Here is an 18839-nt window from a genome sequence, read left to right as displayed (position 1 = left end):
TGTAATACCCTACTCTAGTTTGTGGTGTGGTGGATTGCCTCTTGGGCTGATGATGAACAATACAAGGAAGAACATCCTCGCGAGGGTCTGTTCTTGCCTGGTGCGATGAACTACTCAAGGGAGTTCATTCGCCCTCTCTCTGCTGGTTTCTAGATGATGGTCTCGATCTTCCGACCTCTCCTACCTTGTGGGTGGCTAGTCCTATTTATAGGCAAAGGCCCTGGGCCTCTTCCCAAATATTGAGCGGGAAGGGCGCCAACAATTGGCCATTTTGAAGGGGAACATCTAGTACACTTATCCTGACTAAAGTTGGTCCTCGCCTGTCAAAGGCTCTGGTGGTGACGCCGGCTTGGGCTCCACAATGACCTCCTTCCTACCATTGCGACGATCTTGGTCTTGTTGCACCCAAACGGATGCCTTTGCTTGATGCTCTCGCCTGCGCTTGCCCCCTTTGCACCAAATAGGAAAGGAGGACACTGCGCGGGCTGGCACCCGCCTGGCGCCCTTGGTCGTCATGGCTTGCATCATAGGCACCTCGTGAGGTACCCCTCCTTGATCTCTCCACCTCCTCGCGAGCCAGCCTGACGAGGCCGTGCCTAAGGAAGCTCCCTGTCGTCCATCCCGTGAGGCTTGGCCCCTCGCAAGGGTCTTGGGCTCATGTTGATGAAGATGGGCCGTGCTGGGCCGCCCCTTGAGCCACGCCGCAGGCCGCAGGTAGGCAAGTCTGGGGACCCCCATTCCCAGAACACCGACAGTTGCCCCCGGGCCCAAGGCGCGCCCGGACTTGGCTGAGGAGAGAAGCGAAGGGGCAAGTGCGAAGCGTCGTGGGCCCTAACAGCCTGCGGCCTCGGGCACCGCGTGGCGGTTGGTTGGTCGTGGGTGGCCCTGCTCCCCCACGACGCCTCGGTGACTGCACGAATTGACAAGTCCCTGCATGCAAAGCGGGTCATGATTAGCCACGATCGTGGAGGCCGGCGGTTGGACTCCCCTGGCTATAAGTACGGAACGGCGCATGCCCTTCTAGTCCATCTCTTCTTGCTTCTCCTTCTTCTCTGTCCTTGCTCCACCTTGCCGATATGGCTCCGATCCGCCAGTTCTCCACGGAAGAGAAGGGAAAGGCTCCCCGAGAGGGTCCCCACCCGCTTCCGCCGAAGAAACGGCTAACTCTATGCTGTCGAGGTGAGGGCGCTGGCAGCAGGTGTCGAGGCCTTGGTGCGAGCGGCCGCCGCCAGGGTTCCTGCTGCCCTTGTACGCCCACCTTGAGGGCCCTGTAGGAGTTGATGTCGAGCACCATGGACGACGCCGCCGTCGGCGCCGGCGGGTCACGGCGGTGCACGTTGTCCCTCTTGGAGTTCACGCCGAGGGCTCCTCCCGAGAGTTTGTGCTCCACACCTCCATGCCTCCTCGATCTTGGATTCGCCTTCCTCCTTCCTTCGCCTTCGAGATTCCGCCAAGGGGGCCCTTCAGGCTCTGGCTGCAGCATGCCGACTGCCAAACTCCTGCGACTGAAGCGGATGTCGAGGTCATCGCTCTAGGCAAGGTCTTCATGACTCGAGGCTGGGGCGAGATCGCCCAGGTCTGCAGGACGAGGGGCGCCCTCGCGATCCACCTAGAGTACGACAACGCTTCCATGATGCTCTTCAAGGTCTTCGACGTAGACGGACGCCGGCTGGAGTGCTGCCCTGAGAGAGGCGGTCGGAGCCCTGCCGCGGTGAAGGCCAGGCTTGCCGTCCTCTCCCTCAGCGGCTCCTCAGGCGGCGGGGGCGCCGGAGGATCCAGTGACTCCGCCGAGCTCTTCGCGACTCCGGAGACGAGCGATGACAGCTATGAGCCCCCGAGCCTGCGCCGATCCCGGAGTAGGAAGGGCTCGTTAGGCCGCCGCCGCCTCTGATCTGGATGAGGTTGGCGCAGGTGCCTGGCGGCCCACTGTTGATGATGGCGTCTTTTGCGGAGGCACGTGTAGTTAGCGTCTTCTAGGACCTATTCCCTGCGAGGAATCAGAAGGCGCGCCCCGTGGGGGCTTGTAAGATGCCTGTGGTTCTATTTGTTAATATAGTCCTTGCCATGAAGTAGTGCGAGATGCTTATTCCGTCTTAGCTTAGTTATTCCTTTCGAACCTCACGAGGGCTTGGTGCTCTGCACCGACAGGTCCCGGTCCCAAGGCGGCTTCAGCCGTCGCTGGTATGCCAGGTCGCGATGCCGTGGTCAAGGCCAGGAGGTGAGCGGCCCGGGGTCCAGTAAGAGCCCCTGAGTCGCGATGCTCAGGAGGTCCCCTTTAGCGCTCAAGCAGCCATCGTTCGGTGAGAAAGGAGCGCGACGTTGCTAACACGGGATTGCATTGGAAGCGGGAAAGGTGCTGCGATAGCTAGTGTTTCCGGAGGGTGACTTATCTCGAGAGTCAGGAGCCGCTTCCTGGTGCGGCACTAGGTCCGCGCATCGGCTGGCGAGGGGTTGCCCGGCGAGGTCCCCGCATGCCTCTTCCCTCTCGCCTTTGCTCCCCTTCCTGATCCGTGCTCTTGAAGATGTCACCCTTGGCCTTGGCCCTACGGCTGAGGCCGAGGCGCGTGTCCTGTCTTCTGCAGCGCTGACGCGGGTCCTTACCCACGTCTACCTTCGCGATCCCAACGTCGACCTCGACAGCCTGCTGGAGCCAGCGAGCGGCGAGCTTGCCGCTGCCGCTGCTGAGGCCGTGAAGGGTCGTGCGGAGGCTCTGCTGGTGAAGTTCCAGGCCTTCAGCACCAAGCCGAAGCGAGGCGCTGCTGGCCCTGCGGCTTCACAAGGCGAACCCGCTCCGCGTAGCTCCGCCGCCAACAAATGACTCCGTTGTGGCTCATGTTCTGCTTTCAGCTCCTGCAACATGCATCATGCCTCGGGGAGGCGTTTAAACTTGTGTTTGGTGTTGTGATAACAGTTACAGACTGTAATATTTGCTTTTGAATTCCTTGAGATTTGCGATTTTCCTTCCTACTTGCTTATGTTCTACGCCGGCAGAGCCCGGCCCCACGCATACCTCAGCCGCCTTTAGCCCCGACCAGAAACCATGACGTGACCAAGGAGTGAGGGGCTACGTGACAAGTTAGGCTCCTGAGTCGCGATGATCAGGAGTCCCCCTTGGCGCACGAACAGTAAGTAGGGAGGTGAGATGTGTGGGTGAATCTAGCATTCTACGTCTGCAGAGCCCGGCCACGCGCATACCTCAACCGCTGTTAGCCTTTCAGAACTAAGGAGTGAGGGGCTACGTGACCAGTTAGGCTCCTGAGTCGCGATGCTCAGGAGTCCCCCTTGACGCTCAAATGGCCTTCGTACCTTGGCTCCGCTCGGGGAGGGACGCGCGACGAACCAGGCCCGAGGGGCCTGGCTGGGTGGCGTGCGTCTGGGCGTGACCCAGGCGCAGCCCCCGTGCCCAGCCCCCTCGCGCGGCACTCCCGAGGGGAGGCGTTGCGATGAGGCCAGACACTGAGCTCTGGGCTCCCTGAGGTTGATGCGGCCGGGGGCCACCCTCAGTTGTTTATCACCAGCGCGGAGTATAGCGCTTCCGTATGTGTACAAGCATAGCCGCTCCTCGGTGGTGTCGTCAACCAGCATGGAGCATGGTGCTTCCACTGGTGCGTGGGAGGGGGCTCCCCTCCGGGAGGAGCCCCCAGGGCGTGTACAGCCCCGCCCTGACACGTGGCTGGCACGGTAGGGCTTGACGAGGTGTATATGGGCACCCGTGAGCCAGCACGGGACTCACGGGGCCCTACCTCAAGGCGGGTTGCGCCTGGCACTGGGCCTTAACTTGTGATGTGTTCCTGCAAGTTTTGGTTAGATGCCGACGCTCTACGTCCTCCGGTCCCGGCCCTCGAGCGGGTCTCAGCTGTCGCTGGTATGCCAGGTCGCGATGCCGTGGACAAAACCAGAGGGTGAGGGCTGGAGAGCCAGTAGGAGCCCATGAGTCACGATGCTCAGGTACCCCCCCCCCTTTAACGTGCAAGCGGTCGACATGAAGGAAGAAGAGGTGTCATTGACAGGCATCAAATAACAAGCATGACGGGTCGAACGCATGGCCCGAAAATAAACGCAAGAGGGGTACATGCCGCTGGGTCTGACCCGAGCGATTGGAGATGATGCAGCCCGAGGGGCGCCCCCAACAAAGTAAGCTAGGAACATAAAGTAAAAGAGGATACATGCCACAGGGACGGACCCACACGGCCCAGGAATAATGCAGCCCTGGGGCGCTCCCAGCTGGAAATGAAACTTGAAGGATGTCATCTGATAGCGTTGAAGACGAAGGGGTGTTGAAGTAGCGGACGTTGTGGGCTGCGGAAGCTGACCCTCACGAGCCCCCAGGCCCAGGAGCCTCGGGAGGTTCCGGAGGCACTGGTGGCTCCTTGTGGACCATCTCCATCTCCGCCAGGACTACGGAACGTCTGGCCTCCTGAGCCTCTAGGATGCTCCTCATGAGGCGCTGGTATGCGGCAGCCGCGTTCGGCAAGCCATAGGGCATGCGAACATAGCTGTGGGGTGGGCCTTCGCAGCGCCCCACGCGTAAGGGCCAGAAGCGCTCCTGAGAGGCGGCTCGGTTGAGCCCTGGGATGTCGATGCAGATGCGCAGCCCACCATCCTCGCCTGGATGGGGAGCTACGGTGGGTAAGCGGCAGCTGCCACTCTTGACTCTTGACTCCTGCAACTCCTGCGTGATCGGACTGACGAACTCCTAAGGGGTTGGCCCTTCTTGCCTTGCTCCTTCCTGAGGGAAACGTGCTTTGAAACACGCCTCCAAGTGGTTCCCAAGTGCCTCCCTCGCGACCTTAGCAAGGTTGGAGGCCCTCCAGGAGGGAGCCCCCGAGCCTTGCTTGAGGAGGACACCTGGCGCGCCTTCCTATGCGATAGAAGGAGGTGCCCCCTGAGCAAGCACAGACCCTGAGGGGGCTGCCTCCTGAGGGGTCGGGCCTGGCGATGTCTTCTTCTTCTTGGGAGCGGTCTCAGGGAGCCTCCCGCTCCCGCGATCTGGGTCTTCAAGTGATGCAGCCTGAAAAGCTCGCTCCAGAGAGCACACTGTGTCTCTTTCTTCACAAGGCACCATGATGACTCCACCGCTTCCTGGCATCTTGAGGACGTTGTAGCCGTGATGAGTCACGGCCATGAACTTGGTGAGAGCTGGGTACCCGAGGATGGCATTGTATGGTAGGTGAATGTGGGCGACGTCGAAGTCGATGAGCTCGGTGCGGTAGTTGTTGCGCGCCCCGAAGGTGACAGGGAGGCGGACCTGCCCAATCGGAACCGTGGAGCCATCGGTGACTCCAGAGAAAGTCTTGGTTGGCTGAAGTTGATCGTAAGGCACTTGGAGATTGTTGAATGTCTCTACGGACAGGACATTGAGCCATGCCCCGCCGTTGATGAGGGTCCTGGTGACTTGCATGTTGCTGATGACAGGGGGGCAAAGCATCGGGAGGACTCCGGCTGTGGCCGCGCACTTGAGCTGATCCGCTGAGCTAAACGTGATGGCGCACGCCGACCACCTAGGGGGGCGCGTGGCTTCGAGCTTGGGGAGGACTGCATTCACTTTGCAGGCGAACTGCTTGAAGATGCGTTGAGAGGCTGGGGCTTGAGCTCCACCCATGATGCAGGCGATCGCGCGCGGCTCCTGGAAGCCACCAGCCCCCTCGTCCTGATGATGGTCCTCATTTCTCCTTGGCTGCAGCAGCAGAGGAGGGAGGCCTACGTTTCCTTGTGGACGATCCTCGCGAGGCTGATCCCTCCAGTCTCCCTCGCGAGGCTGATCCTGCCAGCGATCCTCGCGAGGTCGGTCGCGCCACCCTTGGCGAGGGCCGCGGTCTTCCCAGCGTCCTTTGTTCCTTCCTCCTCCTCGGCTGTAGCCTCGATCGTCGGGGCGCCGGCCGATCCTCCCTTCTCGCACGGCTCGGAGCTCTTGGCATTCATTGGTGTTGTGCGTGTGCAGGTCGTGGTACACACAGTACCGGCTGCCCTTGAAAGACTCGGGCTGATCTCTGCCCCGCTTGATGTCTGGTTCTGCCGCGAGCACGACAGCCCCCTTGCGCTTCACGTCCTTGGCCTTGGATTTCTTCTCTTCTGGGTGTGCGGCTGGTAGCTCGAGGAGGGAAAGGCGCCCTTCCTCAGCCCTAGCGCACTTGTTCGCCAAGTTGAACAGCTCCAAGGAAGTGCACAGATCTTCATGCAATGCCAGCTCCTCCTTCATCTTGACGTTGCGCACACCATCGGAGAAGGCTAAGATGATGGCCTCCTCGGTTACCTTGGGAATCTTGAGGCGTGCGTTGTTGAAGCACTGGATGTACTTCTGCAGGGTCTCCCCTGGTTGCTGTTTGATGCGGCGCATGTCGCTCCCGGCAGGTGGCCGGTCGCGAGTACCTTGGAAGTTGGCGATGAAACGGGTGCGCATCTCGTCACAGGAGGAGATTGTGCCAGGAGCCAGGTTCAGGAGCCAGGTGCGTGCCCCGTCCTTCAGTGCCATGGGAAACCAGTTCGCCATGACCTTCTCGTCCCCGTTGGCGGCTTCAATGCCCAGCTCATAGAGCTGGAGGAACTCCGCAGGGTCGGCCGTGCCGTCGTAGTGAGGAGGCAGGTCTAGCTTGAACTTTCCGGGCCATGCGACGCTACGCAGCTCGGTGGTGAAGGCGCGGCAGCCTGCTATGGCCACGGGAGGCCTTGGGTGACGAAGAGCTTGGTCTTGCGGGTCCCCATGTGCTGCAGCTGGGAGCAGCGTGGGGTCTTGGCGTGTTGGAACAGGAGCGTGGTCGCGACGGGCCGAAGCGGGGAGCACTCGGGCAGCTTCTTCGGGACGAGGGACCTCTTGGCAACTCTGCTCTTGCCGTGCTGGCGCCAGACGGAGTGGGTTCCGCCCAGGGGCCACGCGCCTTGGGGCCAGGGCGCCTTCTTGAGGAGGAGGCGGCTGAGGCGCCCCTGGAGCTTCATTGCCCGCGCAGGGCGGGGCGCGGTGCAGCGAGATGGATGGTGCGGGGGAGCCCCCTGCAGCACGGACGAGCTCGGCGACGCGGTCGTGCCACTTTTCGTAGACGTCGTCGACTGGGCGGTAGCGTAGGAGCTCGTTTGCCGCGATGAGCGCAGCTCGAGCCTCCATGGTCGCGCAGAGTGCGCGGGATGAAGAATCAGCTGGGGTGAGTGAGGGAGTAGCAGTACGGCCATCTCGCCTCACTGACGGATGCTGGGACGATGCTTGCTGCTCGTTCACCGCCGGGCCGGTGGCGGCGTTGATGGCAAGCGACGGGGAACGGTGTGGGCAGCCGCCGACAGGGGCCGTCTGGGCGATGCGGGAAGCGAGAGCAGCTCGGTGCTCGGCGCGGGCCTGACGAGTGTCCGACATGGATGTGATGGGTGGTGAAGAACAGGGCGGCGGGAGACGAATTCTGGCGCACCCCTACCTGGCGCGCCAAATGTTGGATTTCGGGTTCCGGCAGACCCTCTAGATTCGAACACTGGGGTGCGCGCGGAGATTTCGCCCTCTACCTACCTGCACCTCACCGCCTCGCTAGGATCTAAGCTATGAAAGGAACAACACAAGAGACACAGGGTTTATACTAGTTCGGGCCACCACTGTGGTGTAATACCCTACTCTAGTTTGTGGTATGGTGGATTGCCTCTTGGGCTGATGATGAACAATACAAGGAAGAACAGCCTCGCGAGGGTCTGTTCTTGGCTGGTGCGATGAACTGCTCAGGGGAGTTCAGTCGCCCTCTCTCTGTTGGTTTCTAGATGATGGTCTCGATCTTCTGACCTCTCCTACCTTGTGGGTGGCTAGTCCTATTTATAGGCAAAGGCCCTGGGCCTCTTCCCAAATATTGAGCGGGAATGGCGCCAACAATTGTCCATTTTGAAGGGGAACATCTAGTACACTTATCCTGACTAAAGTTGGTCCTCGCCTGTCAAAGGCTCTGGTGGTGACGCCACCTTGGGCTCCACAATGACCTCCTTCCTGCCGTTGCGACGGTCTTGGTCTTGTTGCACCGAAACGGATGCCTTTGCTTGATGCTCTCACCTGCGCTTGCCCCCTTTGCACCAAAGAGGAAAGGAGGACACTGCGCGGGCTGGCGCCCGCCTGGCGCCCTTGGTCATCATGGCTTGCATCATAGGCACCTCGTGAGGTACCCCGCCTTGATCTCTTCGCCTCCTCGCGAGCCAGCCTGACGAGGCCGTGCCTGAGGAAGCTCCCTGTCGTCCACCCCACGAGGCTTGGCCCCTCGCGAGGGTCTTGGGCTCGTGCTGATGAAGATGGGCCGTGCTGGGCCTCCCCTTGAGCCACGCCGCAGGCAGGCAAGTCTGGGGACCCCCGTTCCCAGAACGCCGACAATTTTTTTCCTGGTACTCCATTTAAAAGGACAGCAGAAGATGCAGAGTTAAATAGAAGTCTCATCCACATGATCCATCTATCACCAAATCATTTTGCTTTCAAAATTTCAATGATTGCTTTATACTCCATACAATCAAAGGCCTTTTCAAAGTCTAATTTCAAAATTATCACTTCCTCTTTGTTTTTGTGGCACTAATGAAGATATTCATATGCCCAGACAGGGCAATCATGGATGACTCTGTCTTTCAAGAAGCCATACTGGTTGATGCGCTCAGTCTTCAATATGATCTTTTGCAACCTATTAGCCAGAAGTTTGGTAATGACTTTTAAACAAGTATTCAGCAGAGAGACAGGTCTGAAATCATTGGCATTCACATGACTTGAGCTTTTGGGTATAAGTGTAATGTATGAGGAGTTGTTGCTTTCTGAGTTGACATTTCCTTCCTAGAAATCATGTATGAGCTTTCTAACATCATAACCATTAATATCACAATATGCCTAGAAGAATTCATTGTTAAAACCATCAGGACTAGGAGATTTGTCTGAGGGCAGATTTTTAACTACATCATCAATTTCCTCAATTCTGTAGCATTTCTCAAGGTCAGTAAACATTTTTGGATCAGAAACTGGACCATACAAATAATTCAGATCAAAATGCATGAAAGTATCTTTTGAGCTGCCCAATCTCTTTCTAAAGGATTCCCACAACAGTGTAGCTTTGCTTTCATGATCTCTAAATTCAACCTGATCATCATTTTGCAACATAGCAATGTGATTATGTTTGTGGTTAATAGTTTCTTTGGTATGAAAGAATTTGGTGTTCTCATCACCAAATTATACACCTTTTATTTCCCTCTTTGCTTCCAATATATTTTCTGGTTCTTGAGCAGAGTGAGGAGCTCATCTTTCAACATGTTCCTACAATTCCATTCAATAAGACTTAGGCTTTTGAATTCCTTCAGCAGATCAAAGAGGAAAATAACCTTTGAAAATAGAAGAATGCAAAATAAGATATCAAAATGTTCATAAACATATCGCCTATATGCACATGTCATTTACAATCATGACAAAAGGACCCTTTAAAGCTTTTTAGGGTTCATAACATTAAAAAAGTATTTAGGGTGAATGGAAATAAATGCACGTGTAGGTGATGAACGTAAATGATATGCGCGTATAGGTGATATTTTTATGAACATTCTGATACCTTATTTGCATTGTTCTGAGTTCATATGAATTTTCAAAGTTTCGGTCAAAGGAATTCTCGTCACCTAAAATACTTTTTAGCAGCAAATTTGAACACATCAAAAAGATAGAGGTAAATCTGAGAGTGGGCGTAAGTAGGGGCATAAATGTCAATTTCCCTTTGTAAATTGTGTGCATTCTTTTTTATTTCTTAGTTCATTTTTTTTCTTCTCGAAGGGTACACCAATGCCAATAATTCATATATTTTTCCTTAGAAAAAAATTCTTACTTCGATTGTTTTTTCATTTTAATTTCATTCACTTTTTTCTTTAAAGGTAATACCAATGCCACTAATTCATTCTTCATTATAAAACTTTATTTCTTTTTTTTTTCATTTCAATTTCTTTCTTAGTTGTGGGTAATACCAATGCGAGTAATTCATTCCTTTTACGGAAACTTTTTTTTGTGAAAAAATCACTATTTATATGCTTATTATTTTATATTTTTAAAAAACTCAATTTTAGTGTATATTCTATGCAAATTTTGTTATTGTTTGTTTCAGAATTTTTATTTTCTTTCTTGTTAATGTGTAATATCAACCCCACTAATTCTATATTTCTTAGAAACATTCATTCTTCCGATTTTGTTTTAGTTTTATTTTGTATCATTTCTTTCTTAGAAAATTGCACTATTTTGATTTTGTTTTAGTTTTTATTTTTTCTTTAAAGTTATTATCGATTTCACTAATTCATTATTGCTTACAAAACTTCATTATTGTGTTTTTTTCGTTTTCTTTCTTCTTTAAGGGTAATACATATGCCACTAATTCATCATTTGCTAGAAAGCTTCATTATTTTGATTTGATTTATTTCATTTTCATTTTCATTTTTATTTAAGGATAATGTGAATGCCACTAATGTATTTCTTCTTAGTAAACTTCATTGTTTACGAAAATTGTACTATTATATGTTTATTCTTGCATATTATAGAATTATGGGCAGAAAATTTTCATTGTCTATTTTATCTTTGTTTCTTTTACTCTTCGTAAAGAGTAATACCGAAACCACTAATCATTCTTCTTTAGAAAAATCAGTATTTTGCTTTTTTTAATGTTTAGTTCTATTTTATTATCAAGTGTCAATACCAATATCACTAATTTTATTAGTTAAGGTACCCCTAGATACATATTCTCTCCGTCGTAAATTACTTGTCTTAGATTTATCTAGGTACAAATGTCTTTAGACACGTTCATATCTAGAAAATCTAAAACAAATAATTTGGGACGGAGGTAATACCCATGAGCGCATGCACCGGTGCATAGTGACACGAAGCATGTGAAATAAAATGCATAGTTCATGTGGATGCATACATGCATGTGCAGGTTCTTCTATATTTACCCCTCACGATCCATCTCTTAATATTCTACAAATACGTGTTTACTCCTACTACCGGACGAAGCTATTATTCTCAGCTCGAGCTCACATGAGCCCGTATGAACAATAAAATCGTAGAGAAATGAAGAAAAAAATCCTACTTTTTTGTGGATACATTGACAAATAGTTTGAGTCCTTGTGAAATTTTATCATAAAATCACATTTGTTGAAGTGGTGGCAAAAAAAATTGATGCTCCAAAAATGCCATTTTTAAAAGAATTTCGGAGTGCTGATTTTTTTGCTACGATTTCGACAGATGCCGTTTCAAAGTGAAATTTTGCAGGCTCTTAAAAGAATTGTTACAATTTACCAAAACAATCAGATTTTTTTTATTTTTCTTATTTATTGTTCATGCAAGTTCATTTGAGCTCGCGAGCAGCTGGGGACTTTCCCCTCCTACCTAGCTAGCTAATTGAAGTAACTAGCACAAATTTTTTTTGGCCCTCAAAGAGTGCCCTTGATTTTATTTATTTGCAACCCAAACAGTGTACAGAGATCAACTTTCCAAAAGGAAAGGAGATAGAGTTTAAAGCTTGTTGAGCTTTACATCCAGAAGATTTGCTGCATAAGATTGAAGTAACTAGCACAATTTGTGTGCCGTATATCCCTTGCTACCAAAAAGTGACTGACCCCATAAGAACTCACTCGATTGAGATTTTTTTGAAACTATGATGATTTCTATAGCAAATTCGGTAACTATCACAAGTAGAAAAAGGGCTTTTAGTCCGGTTCATAAGGGCCTTTAGTCCCGGTTCTGGAACCGGGACTAAAGGGTTGTTACTAAAGCCTCCCCCTTTAGTCCCGATTCTAACACGAACCGGGACTAAAGGCTCTCCACGTGGCCGCTGCCTGGAGGTCCATCTTTAGTCCCGGTTGGTAACACCAACCGGTACTAAAGGAATTTTTATGATTTTATTTTAAAAAAAAATTGAATTTTTTTTTGGATTTTTTTTTATTTTCAAATTTCTGAATTATTTTAACCTCTCATATCTAATCACCCCTCATCACTGCTCAATTTAACCTCTAATCTCTAATCACCCCTCATCATTCCAAATCATCTAACTTCCCGGACGGTCACCCATCCTCTCACTACTCCAGCCTGAGCATGCTTAACTTTCGGGTTCTATTCTCCCTCGTTTCCAAGTCTGTGCTTGTTGTTTTCCTGACAATAGTAAGATGTCAATCCTATTAACCTCAGAAATTTAGCTTGAGCATGAAGTCACACATTTCACTGTTTGGGTTTGAAACTATTGTTCTAAAACATAACACTAACATTTCTTGAATAATTAGTTTGACCATTGTTTGACAACAGTTTGACCATAGTTTGACCAGATTTGACCAAAATTCAAAAAAACTGAAATAATTGTTTAGTAACACTAATATTCTTGAATAATTATTTAGTAACACTAATATTTCTTGAATAATTAGTTCGACCATTGTTTGACCACAGTTAGACCATAGTTTGACCAGATTTGACCAAAATTCAAAAAAACTGAAATAATTATTTAGTAACACTAATATTCTTGAATAATTATTTAGTAACACTAATATTTCTTGAATAATTAGTTTGACCATTGTTTGACTACAGTTTGACAATAGTTTGACCAGATTTCACCAAAATTCAAAAAAATTGAAATAATTATTTAGTAACACTAATATTCTTGAATAATTATTTAGTAACACTAATACTACTTGAATAAGAAGTTTGACCAGATTTAACAAAAAATCAAAAAAACTGAAATTTTGATGAATTTTTTTGCCTCAGGATCTTAAAAGTCCCGTAACTTTTTTTTCTGTTAGATTTTTGAGGATTCTGAAAATGTTTAACGGGGTTCGCCCCATTAAATTTGGATGTAACTTTCCGACTAGATGATTTTTCATATAAAAAACTTTTTCATCCGAGTTAGTATGCAAAAGTTATGCCCATTTTACTAAATTCTAGAGAGATTTTGCAAATAAAGTTGAAATTCACATTTGCAAATTTTCCAAACAACTAGACCACATATCACATGGGAAACTTATTTTCTTTTATTTTTTGACATTTTCATCATTTTCTTTTATTTATTTTAAAACTGAAAAGGCGATCCACTCAGGGGGGGGGGGGTAGAGTTTGAAAATGCGACCTTTAGTACCGGTTCGTCCATGAACCGGTACTAATGCCTCAAACCCCATTAGTACCGATTGGTGGTTCGAACCTGGACTAAAGGTCTAACCTTTAGTACCGGTTGGTGCCACGAACCGGTACTAATGGGCATCGCACCCTCTAGTCTCGGTTCGTGGCACCAACCGGGACTAAAAGGTCCAGACGAACCGGGACAAATGGCCCACGTGGCGCCTGGGCTCACGAACCGGTACTAATGCCCCCATTAGTCACGGTTCTAGACTGAACCGGGACTATTGGGCTAACCCGGCCTGGACCAAAGCCCTCTTTTCTACTAGTGTATACACCCTAATGGAGAAAAATCAAAAGTATCACCCCGTCGGCCTCCTGTTGGCCGAAAAGGGATTTTTTGGCTTCCGATTGGCCGAAGAGGGACATTTCGGCTTCCGATTGGCCGAAGAGGGACTTTTCGGCCAACCGTTGGCCAAAAAGTACTCTCCGGCCAACAGTTGGCCAAAGAGTCCCTCTTCGGCCAACACCTGCTCTATTTTTTACAAAATTCATATCAAATAGGATATTTAGTATTTTAATTTGATTCTTTTCGCATTAGATTATAAATTTTATGAAGTTTTTGTACATATCAAGTTTGACTAGATTTGAAAGTTTGAATTTGAATTTTCATGAATTTTCTCATATCACTAGATTGCCTATAATTTGAGCTAGGGGTATTCTTTTTAGATGACTCTTTTTGCTACTGGTTCTTTCTGACTTTGTTTATCAGTAGTAATTAATTGGTGAATTTTAGGATTATTTAAAATTAGGGTTTTACGCCATTCTCTCCCTCCATTTTATTTCTCGCCATTCTCTCCCTCCATTTTCTTTCCCGCCATTCTCTCCCGCCATCTTTCTTTCCCGCCATCTTCTTTCTCCCCATCTTCACTTCTCAACTTATAAAACGAGCCTCATGGTGTCCACGATCGTAGATAACATCGTCTGACACGGTCTGTGTCTCCTGCGTCGGTGCTGCTGGTGGGGTGTGAAACACTGCCTGAGAGAAGTCATAAGTGTTTGCAGCGTCATCATCATCGGAGAGTGTTTCACACTTATGACTTCTCTCACACAGTGTTTCACACTCCACATGAAGGCATCATCGTCATGCTCCGTCAATCCAACACTCCTTAGTGTGGCGGGAGAGAATGCGGGAAAGAAAATGGCGGGAGAAAATGGCAGCAAAGAAAATGGCGGGAAAAAATGGAGGGAAAAAGATTGCGGGAAAGTATTTTATATTCATGTATAAAACTGCAATGGTTGTACAAGATTTACAAGGCACTTTTAAATATAAATTCCTATGAAGCTCAAAACAAGTTTTCTAGTAGGATAAAAGAAATAAAATACAAAAAAATACTACAATTAAAATAGCTACTGATAACTAAACAGAAACAAAAAGAATATGTCAAATAAACTAAAGAAAAAAATTTAAAGCAATTAAAATTAAAAGAAATATCATAAAACCTATAAAACACTAAGACAGAACTGTTTTCATAAAAACCTAATTTTAAATAATAATAAAATTCGCCAATTAATTACTACTGATAAACAAATTCACAAAGAACCATTAGCAAAAAGAATCATCTGAAAAAATACTCCTAGCTCAAATTATAGGCAATCTAGTGATTTGAGCAAATTCATGAAAATTCAAATTCAAACTTTCAAATCTAGTCAAACTTGATATCTACAAAAACCTCATAAAATTTCTAATCTAATGCAAAAAGAATCAAATTAAAATACTAAATATCCTATTTGATATGAATTTTCTGAAACAGTAGAGCGGGTGTTGGCCGAAGAGGGACTCTTTGGCAACTATTGGCCGAAAAGTTCTTTTGGGCCAACGGTCGGCTGAAAAGTCCTTTTTGGCCAACGGTTGACTGAAAAGTCCCTCTTCGGCCAACGGTAGGCCGAAAAGTCCCTCTTCGGCCAACCGGAGGCCGACGGGGTGATACTTTTGATTTTTCTGCATTATGATGTATAATTTCCGAATTTGCTATAAAAATCATCATAGTTTCAAAAAAAATCTTCGATTGACAGCTAGCGGGTCGAAACAGTATCAGTTTTAAATCGGCAGAAACAACCAGAAAATAGAACATACACAACTAATTACCATGTGTATTTATGTCTTTATTAACACAAGGGCTGGATCGAGCTCTGGGACACGAACGTACCCGCGAAGGTCAAAATCTACACCTCGGGGTTAGCTCGGGACGGCTTAGCTCTTGGTGCAGAACTTCAGCGAAGAACCATAAAGTCGGGTGTGCTTTGCCCAGTTTGTGGAAGAGAGGAGACTGCCATTCACAGATTTTGAAGGTGTCCGCATGCTCATGATGTGTGGTCTATTATTAATGCGGACAGGGGAGACGATGTGTGTTCGACTTGCCAGAGATGATTAATACACAACAAACTCTCAGGTTATGGATGTTAGATTGGTTAGGCAAGGCCACAGACGCGGATAAGGGCGTCATGTTGATGGTCTTATATCACATGTGGCTTGTGAGGAATGCGACAAAACAAGGGAAGCTCATAGAGGACGCTCGATCCTGTTGGGCAATAAGCCGCGGCGGTGAGCCGGGCGCGACCCGTGCGTGTTATGGGTGCGCACCGGACGCGTCGGGTGCGTCAGGAACGCGGGTGTGTGTGTGTGTGTGTGTGTGTGTGTGTGTGTGTGTGCGTGCGTGCGTCTGTTGCACAGGGTGGCCATGTGGGTTAGACACCGTGCGTGTGTGCGTGTAGACTAGGTCAGGAGGCGATCCGGGTGCAGCGGGAGCGTGAGGTCGTTGCGGGCTCGGCGCGGTGCGCGCGTGTAGAGCGCGTCACGGGGGCGTCCAGAGCGGGCCGATCGGAGCGCGGAGTGGGCAGGAGCGAGTGGGTTGTGGCCCAGCGTTGCCCAGGTATGAAGCATGCTGCGGTGATCGTTGTAATGGTGTGGGGTTTTGAGTTTGTGCTCAAGGAGGCGTTCGTGCGCCGGGAAAAATCCTCGCCGTGTCATTGTGCTTCCCTTCTCTCTGATCTTCTTCCTCCTCTGTTGATCGAGCAACGTCGTAGAGCGAGAGAGAGCCAAGTGAGAGATAGAGAAGAGCTAGGGCTAGGGCTAGACGGCAACAACAGATCCTTGGTCGATCGTGTTTGGAGACTGCTAGAGGAATGGGCTAGTGTTCCTGCCTCACCGATAACCACACAAGGAGGAAAGCCAACGGAGCCTTGGCAACCTCCAGTCCAAGGATGGCTGAAGGTAAGCGTTGATGGAGCAACGCCGAAGGTGGACGGTTCGGGAAGCGGTGGAGCGGTCGTGCGTGACCATCATAGCATGTCTGTGGGAGGCTCTTGTCGTTTTTTTTTTCTTAGGTTGCTGACCCGGAACATGCAGATTGTTGGCATGCAGGAGAGGGGTCCAGCTGGCCATCGCGGTGGGTGCCCAGAAGATTGTGGTCGAGACAGACAACCGGGGTGTCATGCAGGCTTTGTCAAGTTTGGAACTGGCTAGATCCCGGTATGCCACCCTCATCAAAGAGATCAAAGAGCTTCTCTCCTCACATGATGAATTTACTGTGGTTTGAGCTAATCGAACCGCAAATTCTGCGGCAGATAAACTAGCTAGAAATGGCTGCCTGAATAAGTCATGGAAGACTTGGTTCGATATTCCACCGGATTATATTTGTGAAATTGTCGTAGCTGAGGCCACTTAGATAATAAAAGGCAGCAAGGTTGAATCGCAGAACACACACACACACACACACCGAGTTTTAGTGTGAGAAAACCAACAATGACAGTAGCTAGACGAAGTTACATCTCGTCCATCACGCGATCCCGCCATGGAGCCGGCCAGCCACCCCGCATTACTACTCGCCAACTTTAGTTGTTGACTCTTGAGCATACTTTCCTGATCTCTGCGCCTTGGTCGGCTCTGTTCTTGATCCCGGTTTTTCCTATATTCTCCATGGCTCTTTCAAACTTCCTCTCCCACGCTCCTGCCCTGTTTGCGTTTTCTCTCACCTATGTCATCGTTTCCGTCGAGTTGAGCACGGTGTCCGAGGTGAACAACACTTTCCTGTCGATCACGTTCTGGTAGTACTGCTTATCCAGGACATAGGGGGTTACATCGTCTTGGTTCACATTGGTGTCGTCGTTGCCGTTGCACTGGGTCCTGAGCTTGGCGGCAAATGCCGGGTCCATTTCAGAGAAGCGGCTGGAGAAGAACATGCAGCGGGCATGGCCGATTGTGTGCGCGCCGGAGAGCGTGACCATCTCGCCTGGAGCTCCGTGACATTGGAGAAGGGTCCGGGCAGCTGGTCGGTCTCGTTGGCGAAGGACTCACGCCCGTTGTAGCGGCCGCCCGGGATCCGGATGTTGATCCTGCGGTTGCTGAGGAAGTAGGACGCGTCGCGGGCGGCGAAGGCGACGATGTCGGCGCATGAAACCTTGCCGGGGCAGGCGGCCTGATCGCCGCCTTGGCCGCGTCGATCACCTCGAACCCTTGCAGGCTGTTCTTGTTCGGAAGGCCTTCCCTCTCCGTGTCGCTGTTATTGGAGTTGGTCGTCGTGAGGAGGACGGAAGCATCGCACCCCTGAATATAACATTATGACATAAAGACCTCGTAAAGAACATGTTGATCTTCTTGAACGGCAATGCAGCTAGCAAATAAGCTAGAATAATCGACGAGCTGTGTTGGTACCCGAACAAAGCAGTCGTGGAAGAAGAGACGGATGAGCCCCGCACCAATGCCAGGGTACGCGGCCACGGCATCCCTCACGGCAACCCTCACAATCACTTCCGCTCTGGGGCAGTACGACCTCGACCACCTGTTGTCGTAGTAGCCATGGCCGAGCCCTAACCCAGAGGGAGAACGCCCCCGCTGCCACGGAAGGCCTCTCGTCCTGGAGCCGCGAGAACAGAGCCACGGGTTGTAGGTGGGTAGCCTCAGCCAGCCGTTGAAGCAAATGCTGGCGCCCTCGCACGCCGCCGGCCCGGCGAGGAACGCGGCCAAGACGACGAGCGCTGCGAGCTTAGTCGCCATCTTCCTTTCGCACTAGCCACTAGAGAGATGATGGTCGTTTCGTGTCGTGTGTTGTTTGCTCTGGCTGGGTTACGGATGACATATTTATAGGGTCGTCCCGGACCGACGACGACGAAGGCATGCAATAGGCACGGCCGCGTTTCGTGGGCGGCGCACGTTGAGATGGACGCGAATTTCCACCCGAGCGGGCGCGCGTACAGTCAGCTCAAGCGGCTGACCGGCGACGTTGGATGTCATGTCTCCTCCTGTCGTCGAGGGATCAAGTTGCTCACTGATTGCGCGTCGGCCGTCTGATCGGCCTCGAGATCTCGCGGTGCCGGTGCGCGCGGGGTGGGGAGGCTGACCGTTGAATGCTGCAAGGGATCAGTGCCTCCGCCTTGCTCTCCTCGCGGGCCGGACTTGTTCAATATTGAGTGGAAAACGTCAACAAGACAACAACCATTCCATGCAGGCATGATGCGCTGAGAAAGTGCTGCTCTGGTATACAGCTGCATGCATGCTTACCGGTTGCATTAACTGCATGCAGGTTTCCTTTGACAATCGCATGGAATGGATCACGTGCCAACCTGCGCTTGCAGAGTGCATGTCTCTTGCAACTTGAGTTAGGCGAACCAAGCATAAAAAGCTCGGATACCGCGTGATTGGCGATGACCTTAGTGACCTAAAGAGTCAAGTTTCTCGGCCCTGCTCTTGCCTGGTCCATGTTTCATGCATTTTTCAAGACGAGTTTGC

The 18839-nt window shown here is 50.3% G+C and overlaps 1 pseudogene; it reads right to left on the bottom strand.

Moving 5' to 3' along the window:
• Positions 1-16879: 16879 nt before the first annotated feature.
• LOC119281567 lies at positions 16880-18135 on the bottom strand (annotated as a pseudogene).
• Between the last annotated feature and the right edge of the window lie 704 nt (positions 18136-18839).

Source organism: Triticum dicoccoides, chromosome 3B, assembly GCF_002162155.2.
Source record: "Triticum dicoccoides isolate Atlit2015 ecotype Zavitan chromosome 3B, WEW_v2.0, whole genome shotgun sequence".
NCBI lineage: Eukaryota > Viridiplantae > Streptophyta > Magnoliopsida > Poales > Poaceae > Triticum > Triticum dicoccoides.
The sequence above is the reverse complement of the archived record's forward strand: the minus strand, read 5'-3'. Positions and strand labels throughout refer to the sequence as shown.